The sequence below is a fragment of the Notamacropus eugenii genome, chromosome Y (genome assembly GCF_028372415.1).
Source record: "Notamacropus eugenii isolate mMacEug1 chromosome Y, mMacEug1.pri_v2, whole genome shotgun sequence".
NCBI classification, from domain to species: domain Eukaryota; kingdom Metazoa; phylum Chordata; class Mammalia; order Diprotodontia; family Macropodidae; genus Notamacropus; species Notamacropus eugenii.
The window spans coordinates 2,699,189-2,711,014 of NC_092880.1; the positions used below are offsets into that span (position 1 = coordinate 2,699,189).

At 36.8% G+C, this 11,826-nt stretch overlaps 1 pseudogene; it reads right to left on the reverse strand.

Moving 5' to 3' along the window:
* Window positions 1-10,086: 10,086 nt before the first annotated feature.
* Window positions 10,087-11,049, reverse strand: LOC140516701 (olfactory receptor 4P4-like; annotated as a pseudogene).
* Between the last annotated feature and the right edge of the window lie 777 nt (window positions 11,050-11,826).

Sequence of the window (11,826 nt, forward strand, 5' to 3'; positions counted from 1 at the left end):
GCACAATGCTGCTGTTATTGTGTTAAATGTTCTTCTTGTTCTGCTCACTTCACTCAACATCAGTTAATGTAAGTTTTTTCAGGTCTTTTTCTGAAGTCTGCCTGTTTATCATGTCGTATAGAAAAATAGTATTCTATTACATTCACACACCATAACTTGATTAAACATTCCCCTGCTATAAAGGTTTTTGTACATGTGAGTTCTTTTCCCATTTTTTATGATCTCTTAGAGATACAGTTGTAGAAGTGGTAATGCTGGGTCAAAGGATATGAGCAGTTTAATATCCCTTTAGTCATAGTTCCAAATTACTCCCCAGAATGATTGGATCAGTTCGAAACTCCACCAGCAATGCATTCATGTTCCAGTTATTCCACATTTTTTCTAGCATTTATCATTTTCTGGTTTTGTCATATTACCCAATCTGACAGGTGTAATGTGGTACTTCATTCCTTAAATCAATAGTGAATTAGAAGTTTGTTTTTTTTATAATATGACTGTCAGTCTAGGGAGTCATGAAGCCTTCTCCACCTGTTCCTTCTTCCTGACTGTCATTTCCAATGCTAAAGGAAACCTTCTCTTTTTCTATTTTGTCACCAGATCTAAAAACTCATGGATCAGCATCAAAGTGACTTCTCCTTTTTCTCTACCCCCCGGACCATGCCCATTTTGAACATTCTAATATGCACTTAAAAGCAAAGATTTGAAAGAAGCTGTCAGGAAAGTAATTGAAACCAAAATGTTTTCTTTCTAAAATTATTTGCTGACTTATGGAATCTGAGAATTACTTCTTGGTGACTTGGGGAATATCTTCAAAAGTAAGAAACATGTATTTTATACTGATGAGAGTATTTTCTTTATTCTGTATAGCTAGCTGTTGACAACAAAAAATAATGAAAGTGAGAAATACAAGTTCTGAGGTGTATGTGAAGTTTTTATTATGGACCCTGTACCATGCTGGAATATCACATAATAACTCACTACGAAAAGTAAAAGTGAAAATAATAACATAATAATTACAGGGAGAGAGAGAAGTGAAAGAGCATGTGGGATTTAGGAAAGTTAACTTAAGTGATGCGATAGAGTTATACAAGGAGAAAATTTCCTGTGAACTACCTAGATTCTGGATAGGGAAAGAATTGAAAATAAATAAAGACAAGAGTATAAAGTTATTTGCTTTATTCCTGCCTGGAAACAGATGCTCTGGGAGAAGAAACAATGAAGCAAAACAAACACAAAAACAACACAGGAAGGATGTTTCTTTGGATTTCCTACATTCAGAATTTTAAAGATTTTTATAGTTCTTCCATTCGCATACTTTCCTCTTCTATATAAATATCATTCTCAGAACCATGCTATAATCTGTTGTCACCCCTAACTCTACCCACCACTCAGCCCCCAACCAAAACACCTCCTTTCACAGTTGCTGCTCTTCTCTCCTATCTTCTAAAGAATGAGTTCATGTTATTTTCCCTTTTCCTTATCTATCTTTATGAATTTCTCAGGTAGAATTTGCATTTTTAATAAATACTAGCGCCACAGGGGAATTGTTGTTTTTGTTATTATTATTTTGAATATATCTGCAACTCCTTTGCATAAATAGCTTTCACTGTGAAATCAACTCTTCTGAAGTACGTTGACATCTTCCCTGGAACTTTTACTGTCAGTGAGTTTCCTAGGCCATCAAAATGTTAAATGGTTAATTTGGCAACAAGTTAATATGTGTCAAAAATAATATAAGAATTCAGGACTTTCTGACTTCAAGGTTGAACCTTTATCCACTATGAATCATCAAGAAAATGTTTAATTCCTTTAAATGTCCTTTAATTCTTATAATTTATTTAAAAAGTACCTTCTTCATATCAATACTTGAGTCCTTATTATTGCACTACTTAGATTTTCAGGATTTCTTTTCAAATTCCTTTCGACTGTACTCATGATGATCTCTGACAAATCAGAATGCTGCAGTCATATTCATTGTCATGGAATTCTCTAACTTTGAAGAATTTCAGATTCTTCTCTTTTTGCTTTTCTTGGTCAACTATGTGAGCACTTTGAGGGGAATCTTGGAATGATTTCATTCATTATCCTATACTGCACGTTACAAAATCTGGTGTATTTTCCCTTAAATAATCATCCTTCGTGGATTTCTGTTACTCCACTGCTGTTACACTAAACCTGTTGAAAAACTTAATTTTAGAAGACAGGAGGTCTATCTCTACTTCTATCACACAATTCTTCTTTACTGCTAACTGTGCTTTGACTGACAGGTTCATGTTGGCAGTGATGGTATGTGATTGCTTTGTGGCCATCTGTAATGAGCATTTTATATATGGCTCTCATGTCCCAGAAATGTTGTATTCTCTTTATGGCTGCACCAAACTCTTAGTGCATAGACTTTTGTTTGACCTTTACCTACTCTCTACTTGTATTCTTTTTTGTGGGACAAATATCATTAAAATTTTATCTTTGAATAGTCTGATAATTCCTGTCTACTACTCTGATAAGCATTTGAGTCAGCTGATACATTTTATAATTGCACATTTTAATAAGTTGAGCACACATGTGTTCATAATCACCACTTTTTTTTTATTTTTATAAGTACCTTGAAGATGCATTCTGTTAGGAAAAAATCATAAAGACTTTTCCACTTGTACCTCTCAACTTACAGCTGTTGGAATCTTCTCTGGAACGGTCCTTTTCCTGTGCTGTATACCCAATAGTAAAAGATTCTTTTTCACCATCAAAAGTGGCTTTCTTTTCTATACAGTTATCTTCACCATGCTTGGTTTCATAATATGCGTCTAAGTAACACAGATGCGTAGGAAAGGCTTAGGAAGTTAAGGGAAAAATAATTTCTCATGAAATTATAACATCATTTTGATTGATCTGGCCCTGAATAAGTAAATTAATTTAGTTAGACTTGTCATTTTTATTATATTAGCTTGGCATACCCAAGAGGAACTAACAATTTTCCACTGAGGTCTGACTTTATTTGTGTGGGAAGTATTTTGTAATTATGTTCACAAAGTCTCTAAGTTTTTTTTTTTTTTGCCAGGTAGGTTCTCAGATATTTTATAGGGTTTACCATAGATTTCAATGAGATTTCTCTTTCTATCTTATGCTGTCGGACTTTGTCAGTAATATGTGGAAATGCAGATGGTTTGTGTGGGGTTATTTTGTAACCTGCAACTCTGTCAAAGTTATTTATTATTTCAAGTAGTATTTTACTTCATTCTCTGCACTTCCCTAAGTATAACATCATGTCATCTACAAAGAGTGATAACTTAGTTTCTTCTTTGCCTATTTCAAATCCCTCAGTTTTTTTCCTTCCTTATTACAGAAGCTAACATTTCTAGTACCTTATGGAATAACAGTGGTGATAATAGACGTCCTTGTTTCACACCTGATCTTATTGAAAATGCATGTAGCGGCCAAGATGGTGGAGCAGAAAGAAGCACATACTTTATCACTTCCCCCACAGCCCCTAAAATATCTGTAAAGAAAAACTCTCACCAAATTCTAGAGCCACAGAAGCCACAGAATGATGGAGTGCAGGAGATTTCCAGGCCAGAGTGACCTGGAAGGCTAACGGGAAAAGTCTATCTCGCTAGAGACGGAGTGCAGTAAAGCCCAAGTTTGGCTGCACAGCACGAGAAGGAACAGGACCAGAACAGGCTCTGGGGAATGGAATCCCCAAAAGAAGCGGGGGTTCTCAGATCCCTCAACCCACAAACCCCAAAGACAATTTCAAAGGTCAGTGAGAGGGCTTTTTTAACTGGGTGAGAAAGGAGCAGGGTCTTCCCCTAGCCCCAGCCCTAGGGGCCCATGGCTATGGCAGAGGCAGCAGTAGGTCAAGGAGAAAATATTGCAAGCAGCTGTAAAGAAACATTTCGAGTACAGTGGACATACAGTCAGGATAACACAAGATCTAGCAGCGTCTACATTAAGAGATTGAAGGCCTTGGAATATGATATTCCAGAAGTCAAAGGAATTGGAATTAAAAGCAAGAATCACCTACCCAGCAAAACTGAGTATAATGCCTCAGCATACAAAATGATCATTCAATGATATAGAGGTCTTTCAAGCACTATTGATGAAAAGACCAGAACTGAATAGAAAATTTGACTTTCAAATACAAAAAAATCAAGAGAAGTATGAAAAGGTACACAGGAAAGAGCAAACATAAAGGACTTTCTAAAATTGAACTGCTTACGTTCGTATATGGAAAAATAATATTTGTAACTCTTGAGACTTTTCTCAATATTTGGGTAGTTGGAGGTATTATGCAAACACACACACACACGCAGAGCCCAAGTTGAGTTGAATAAGAAGAGATGATATCTAAAAAAGTAAAATTAAGGGATGAGAGAGGAATATATTGGAGGAGAAAGGGAGAAGTGGAAAGGGGCAAATTACCTCTCAAAAAAAGCAAGAAAAACATTTTCAATGTAGTTAAAAAGGGAGCAGGTGAGAGGGAAAAAGTTTGGCTTAAGGAAAGAATAACATGCACACTCAATTTGGTATGAAAATCTGTCTTACACTACAGAAATGTAGGGGAGAAGAGTGGGGGGTATGATTGGAGGCAGGGCAAGTGGGAGGAAGGAGCAATTAGAAGTAAACTCTTTAGAGGAGGGACGAGGTCAAAAAAGAGAATAGAATAAATGGGGAACAGGATAGGATGGCGGGATATATAGTTAGCCTTACACAACATGAGTATTATGGAAGCTGTTTGCAAAACTTCACATATGTAGTCTATATTGAAATGCTTGCCTTCTCAGTGGGGATGGGTGCAGAGGGAGGAAGGAACAGAAGTTGGAAGTAAACGTTTTAGGAACAAATGTTGAGAATGGTTTTTGCATACAACTGGGAAATAAGAAATACAGGTAATGGGTGATAGATATTTCTCTTGCCCTACAAGACAAGAGAGAAAGTAGGGATAAGGGAAGGGTATGAGAATGGAGGGCATACTGAGGGAAGGGGTAATCAAAATACATGGCGTTTTGGGATGGGGGAGCGGAGAAAGATGGGGAGAAAATTTGCAACTCAAAATTTTGTGGAAATGAATGTTGAAAACTAAAAATAAATAAATAAGCATTTAAGAAAAAAGAAAAGAACTCTGTATCTCAATAAGAGAGGAAAAGCTGGAATGAGAAATGTGAGTGATGCAAGAAAATCATGCTAAAGGAGACCCCCAAAATAATGAAGAAAATAACTCCTTAAAATGTACGCTAACCCAAATTGCAAAAGAATTTTAACAAATCAAGGAGGAGAAGCACGCCTTTAAAAGACTAATTAGTCAAATGGAAAAGTAAGTCCACAAGCTCATTGAAGAAGATAATTCCTTAAAAATTGCAGTGGAATAAATGGAAACTAATGACTTTATGAGAAATGAAGAAACTATAAACCAGAACTAAATGAATGAAAACAAAAACAGAAGACAGAATGAAATATCTCATTGGAAAAACCACTGGCCTGGAAAACCGATCGAGGAGGGATAATTTAAAAATTATTGTACTGACTGGAACCAGGATCAAGAAAAAGAGAGGTAAATATCAAATTTCAAGGAATTAACAAGCAAAGCTGCCCTGGAATTTCAGAACCAGAGGGGAAAGAATCCACCTGTCATCTCTTGAAAAAAATTCCCAAAGGAAAACTCTTAGGAAAATAGGAGGCAAATTCCAGAGTTCCCAGGTCAAGGAGAAAATATTGCAAGTAGTGAGAAAGAAACACAAGTAGGTTAGCCCGAGATTTATCAGCTTCTACATTAAGGGTTCAAAAGACTTGGCATGTGATATTCCAGAGATCAAAAGACTTAGAACTAAAACCAAGGATCACCTACCTAGCAAAGCTGAATGTAAGAAGAGAAAAAACAAGGGATATTCAATGAAATAGAGGACTTTCAAGAATTTTTGATGAACAGACAAGAGCCTCCTCCTTTTCACATCTTTTTACAATCTCTTCGCAACCCACTCCCTCTATGTATGTGTGTGTATATATATATATATATATATATATATATATATATATATATATATATATATATATATATATATATATATATATATATATATATGTATGTATATCTTTTAGTTTTTTTAAACAAATATACAATTTTCAATATTAGCAAGTCTCAACTTCCCTTTTAGGGATGTAAACAGTTTGCACATATTGAATAACAATTTTCTTTTTCCCCTGTTTATCTTTTTATTCCTCTCTTGAGACGTGTTTGAAGATTGAATTTTTTTCTGAGCTCTGGCCTTTTCATCAGGAAGATCTGGAAATCCCTTATTTCATTGAATGTCCATCTTCTTGCCTGAAATATTGTGCTCAACTTTGCTGTGTAATCAATCCTTCGTTGTAGTCCCAGCTCCTTTGCCTTATGGAATATATTCTAATTCCTTCAATCTTTCAGCATAGAAGCTGCAAGGTCCTGTGTGAACCTGACTGTAGCTCCTCGATATCTGAATTGTTTCTTTCTGGATGCCTGCATTGTTTTCTCCTTCACTTGATAGTTCTGGAATTTGGCAATTATATTCCTTTTAGCTTGAGGTACCTTTCAGGAGCTGAACGGTGGACTCTTTCAATGACTAGTTTGTCCTCTGTATCTAGGACTTCCGGGCAATTTTACTTGATTGTTTCTTGGATGGTATTGTTCAGGCTCTTTTTTTGATCATGGCTTTCCGATAGACCAATAACCTTTAGATTTTTTCTCCTGGATCTATCTTCCAGATCAGTTGTTTTTCCAATTAGATATTTAGCATTTTCTTCTATCTTTTCATTCTTTAGATTTTGTTTGACTGATTCTTGATGTCTCATAGATTCATTAGCTTCTACTTGCCCGATTCTATTTTTTATCAAATTGTTTTCTTCAGTTAACTTTTGTATACCCTTTTCCATCTATCTAATCTTTCCTTTTAGGGAGCTATTTTCTCCAATTAGTTTTTGTACTTCCTTTTCCGTTTGTCCATTTTCCCAGTTAGATTTTGTTCTTCCCATTCAATTTGTCCAATTGTCCTTTTAAATTCTTCTGTTATTTCTATTTTCAAATTTTGAAGTCATTGGTCAGTTTTTCTTCTGTTTCTCTAATTTGGGGTTTGAAATCCTTCCTGAGCTCTTTCAAGAAGCCTCTTTGTGCTTCAGATCAGTTAATATTCCCTTCTGAAGTTTCAAATAGGAGTACAGTTTCAAAGCTGACCTCTTTGGTATTTGTGTTTTAATCCTTATCTCCATAAAAAGATTCTATTCTCTTTTCTTTTCTCCTTTGCTTCTTACTCATAATAGTAACTTTTTTGCTGGCTTTTAAAGTAAATCTCTGCATCTGTGGCACAGGGAGCTCTATCCCAGAGTTTTTGTGCCTAAAACTTGAGGTTTTATGTGTTGTGGCCTTGGTTCTTTTAGCTAGAAGTTAAAAGACTGCAGCTTGTTCGATGCTGAGCTGGTTGGTGTTGGAAAGCAGAGGTCAGGTGATATCTGTTTGAGTTTCTCCACAGCTATCCTGGAGCTAGCTACTTTAAGTATGGGAGAGGGGTGGTCTGGATGCTGGAGGTCTCCTATGTTGAGCTAGAACCTAAGCAAGCTTAGCTGTCTGCGCTAGTGTCCTCCCGATTCCCCTGGGGTGCTCAGAAATGCCTGGGTTCCTGGTGTTGGCAGTTTCTGGCTTCACCCCACTGGGGTTCAGGATCTTCTCTTGGTTTGTTGAAGTGGGCTATCTGGGACAGCTCTGATCCTGCACTGGTTACCTTTGGCTACCGAAAGAGGAACCCTCCTTAGCCATCTTTCTAGCCTCACAGGCTAAAGGTCTGTTTACCCCTTCTGCTTCCCCTGTTTCAGCGTTTTTCCTGGGGACATATTCTCTGAGCTCGTCAAGGTCAACAAGGGGAGGAAGATCACAATTACTGTTCACTCCACCATCTTGGCTCCTGGAACTGCAAAATCTCCAAATGCAGTGAGATATTTCTTCTTCCACTTAAATAGTTGATCAAATTTCCTTTGATCCTCATAAAAATGCTGGCAGCTGATGCTATTATTAGTACTATTTTAAAAGAAAGAAAAAAAGTATTGTGTTCAGCCAGCCTTGCTCGCAGCCTGGCTCTCACTGCCTCCACTCCACTCCCTGTGCGTTTGTTCCAGCGCCCTCACACCAAGGCCTCACACTCTCCCGAAAATTTGACTTTCAAATACAAGAATCAAGAGAAGTGGGGGTGGAGCACAGATGACAAAGTGAAAGAGTGACTAATCTGATCTGTTCCTCCATTTCTGTCAGACATCTCTAAATAGTGAATCTGAACAAATTTTAGAGTGGCAGAATGCATTAGGAGACAGAATGTGGCAGATTTTCAGGACAGGACGATGGGATGTATCTATTGCACCAGGCTTGTAGAAGGAAAAGACTCTATGATAGCGAAGCAAGAATGGATCAGGTGGACTGATTGGCCATTAGCACTGTAGATTCCCAAACCTCTCAGCACAGGACCTGAGTCCAGTGGAATTGTGTGACAGAGAAGAGCAGGGCTTGCTACAACAACAGAAGCTACTCCTGGGGCAATCAGACCACAGAATAAATGATTGAAAGTCACCAATATGAAATTGCAAGAGCAAAGGCGATGGAGTAAACTGTAAGTGCTTTCACCTTTCCCTTGTTAACCTTGAAGAAACCAGAAGATATTGCAGCAGGAAAGTCCTGGAATAGTGGTGCTTCCAGAAGGGGTACAGCAGTCTTTTTGTTTGGGAGGCAAGGGAGATCAATGGGAAGGGTCCCTCTTGCTGTGGCTGACGGGGACCAGTGAAGGACTGGAAATATCTCAGCAGGTCCTATCTCAACAGAGTAGAAGGAGATCCTGAGCCTCAGGGGGAGTGAAGCGTGTAAGTGTCAACAGCAGGACTCCAGATATACCTTAGCACAGCCCGGGAAATTGGGCAGACACCAGTGCGGACGTGGTTCACCAGCTACAGAACTTGCCACGGCTCTAGCACAGCCCAAGGGTGGGAGGAGATTTCCAGAGTCCAGAACACTCCTCCCCCATACCTCATGCAGCAAGCTTCAGTGAAACCCAAGAGACATTCAGACTTCACTTTGTCTCAACCTTGGCACACACTAGCCAGTTCAGCACTAGGTAAGTTGTGGCATTATATAGCTTCTGGTTGAAAGAACCAGGGGTCAAAGCAAGCAATGCCAATAAACCAGGCACCTAGATACCAGTATAAGAAAGATGGGACAGAGCCCCAGATACTAGATGCAGTTAATTGGGAATCAGGAAAGAACTACTCTTGAAGAGAGATTTTGAGTTTAGTCTTAGAGGAAGGGGCTCTAGGTGTTAGATATGAGGGAAAGGAACATTTGAGGCATTTGTAACAGACAGTACAAATACGTGGATTTAAGATACGGAATATAATTAATGGGGATAAGTAAGTTGGCCAGGGTAGTATGTGGAGGGCAGCAAAGTATAAAAAAAGATTGTACGTGAGAACAGTAGAAATGAAATGGGAGACAATCAAAAAATAAAAGGAAACTGATTATTTCACAGTCATTCTATAGGCTGCCCTTTTCAATGATTCCTTATTCTGCATTAGTATTCTTGACAATCTCAAACATCTAGACATGGGATAATAATTTGTATAATAAAGGGATATTATGATACATTATCTTTTTATTTAATCTTTTCCATTCCATACTAATGGGATAATTATTATCAAGTTAGAGGTGTTTAAAATACCATACTAGGGACCATTCCATATATAAAGGTACATGAACTAAGATTCCTGGATTTCATCCATGACTTTTTAGCCTTTAAAAACAGTTCATCCCCATTCTTAGTGAAGTTTTTTTATTTTCTTTTTATTACTTGCTTTTTAAAAAAATTGCTAGTGTGTAGAAATGTTTTCTGTGATATTACAAGCATAATTGTTGTATGTCTTGCCTTCTCAAAGGGTAAAGGAGGGCTGTGAGAAAGGAAGAGAAGCTTGAAATTAAAAATAGTTGTAATTAATGTTACAAATAACTAAAAGGGAGAACAAGAAAAAATTCATCCCTGAAAAATATGGTGAAATTAACAGTGTGTCATTATTTTTTCAGACCCAAGTGAAAAATCAAATGAAAATTTTGTTTAATTTGAATATCAAAAATACTTTCGTTGCCCATACCTTCCAAATAGCATTCTTAATTTCTATATTTCTCAGCTTATAGATTAGAGAATTCATCATGGGTACAATGACTGTGTAAAACAGAGCACTCTGCATAATTTTGACTAGCAGTGGGAGGTGGGATACAGGTGGCAACAAAGGGAACAAAGAATAGAACAACCACCATGATATGGGAAGCAGAGACGTAGAGTGCTTTACATCAAGCATCTGAGGAACGATTCCTAATATAATAAGATGACATGTAATATATATGCAATGTAGTATATGACAATGTAGGATGCCACGAAAACCAGAAAGGTGGCCAACACAACCATTCCAGTATTTGCAATGACTAAGATATCTGAGACATGTGTGTCAGTGCAGAAAAGTTTTAAGAGAGCTTTCACATCACACATATACTGATCCACAACATTAGAGGCACAGAAAGGTAATCTAAGGACCATGATCATCTGGGCAATGGTATGCCAAAAGGCAACTAACCAGGCCATCGAAAGTATCATGTTATATCTTTGTCTATTCACAATTATCATGTAATGCATGCTATGACGACATAACAATCAAAGGCCATAGACACCAAAACGAACATCTCAATACCTGCAAAAAATGAGCAGTAAAGAGCTGAGTCATACAGCCTGTAGGAAATTAATTTTTCCTTAGTAATTAAGTCCGTGAGTAGCCTGGAAACTATAGTGGAAGTCTAGGCAAGATCCATGTGGGATAAATAACAAAGAAAATAGTGCATAGGTAGTAGGATTAAATGACTACAAATGATAGTGATGAAGACAATAATGTTCTCAAGAAGATGGCAAAATAGCAGATCAAGAAGATTATAAAACAAATCATCTTAATTTCTGGCTTCTTGAACAGTCTGAAGAGAACAAATTCTGTGACATTGCTCTGATTTTTCATATAGTTAAAGCAGAGGCAGACTTTCTGGAAGAATTTTAATTCTCCTGGAATTAAAACAAATATGACAAATCAGAGTTTGTAGTTGTTTTTGAATGGAAGTCTCATTAGTGGAATATTGACAGAAGTTTAATTCTACTACTTGACTTTTTTCCATGCATTTAAAACAAAATTTAAAAAATTGTCTTAATCTCATTCAGATGACGTGTATTCCTCTAAAATCTACTATCCAAATCTACCACACTTTATCATGTTTTAAAAATCTATTTATACGTATAAGTTAAAACACAACATAAGAAATCTGATATGATCATAAAAGTCCATTTTACTGGATTTACTAATCATGAAAAAGATCATTTTTGTGAAGACATACTACTTCAGATAGTTCTTAGCATAATTAAAATGAGTTGGTTAAAAAAAGGACATTCCTAATTTTTCTGTTAAACAAGTATGACAAAAGATATCAAGTTCGCAAAACTAACAAATATAATATATTAATATGATGCTGGTTGTCAAAAGCTTTTTAAAAATTTATTTACTTATTTATTCATTTATTTATTTATCCTAGTTCCCTTGACTTCTGGAACACCATATTCCAAGCCCTTTAATCCCTTAATGTAGAAGCTGCTAGATTTTGTGTAATCCTGATTGTATTTCCACAATACTCAAATTGTTTCTTTCAAGCTGCTTGCAATATTTTCTCCTTGATCTGGGAACTCTGGAATTTGGCTACAATATTCCTGGGAGTTTCTCTTTTTTGATCTCTTTCAGGAGGTGATC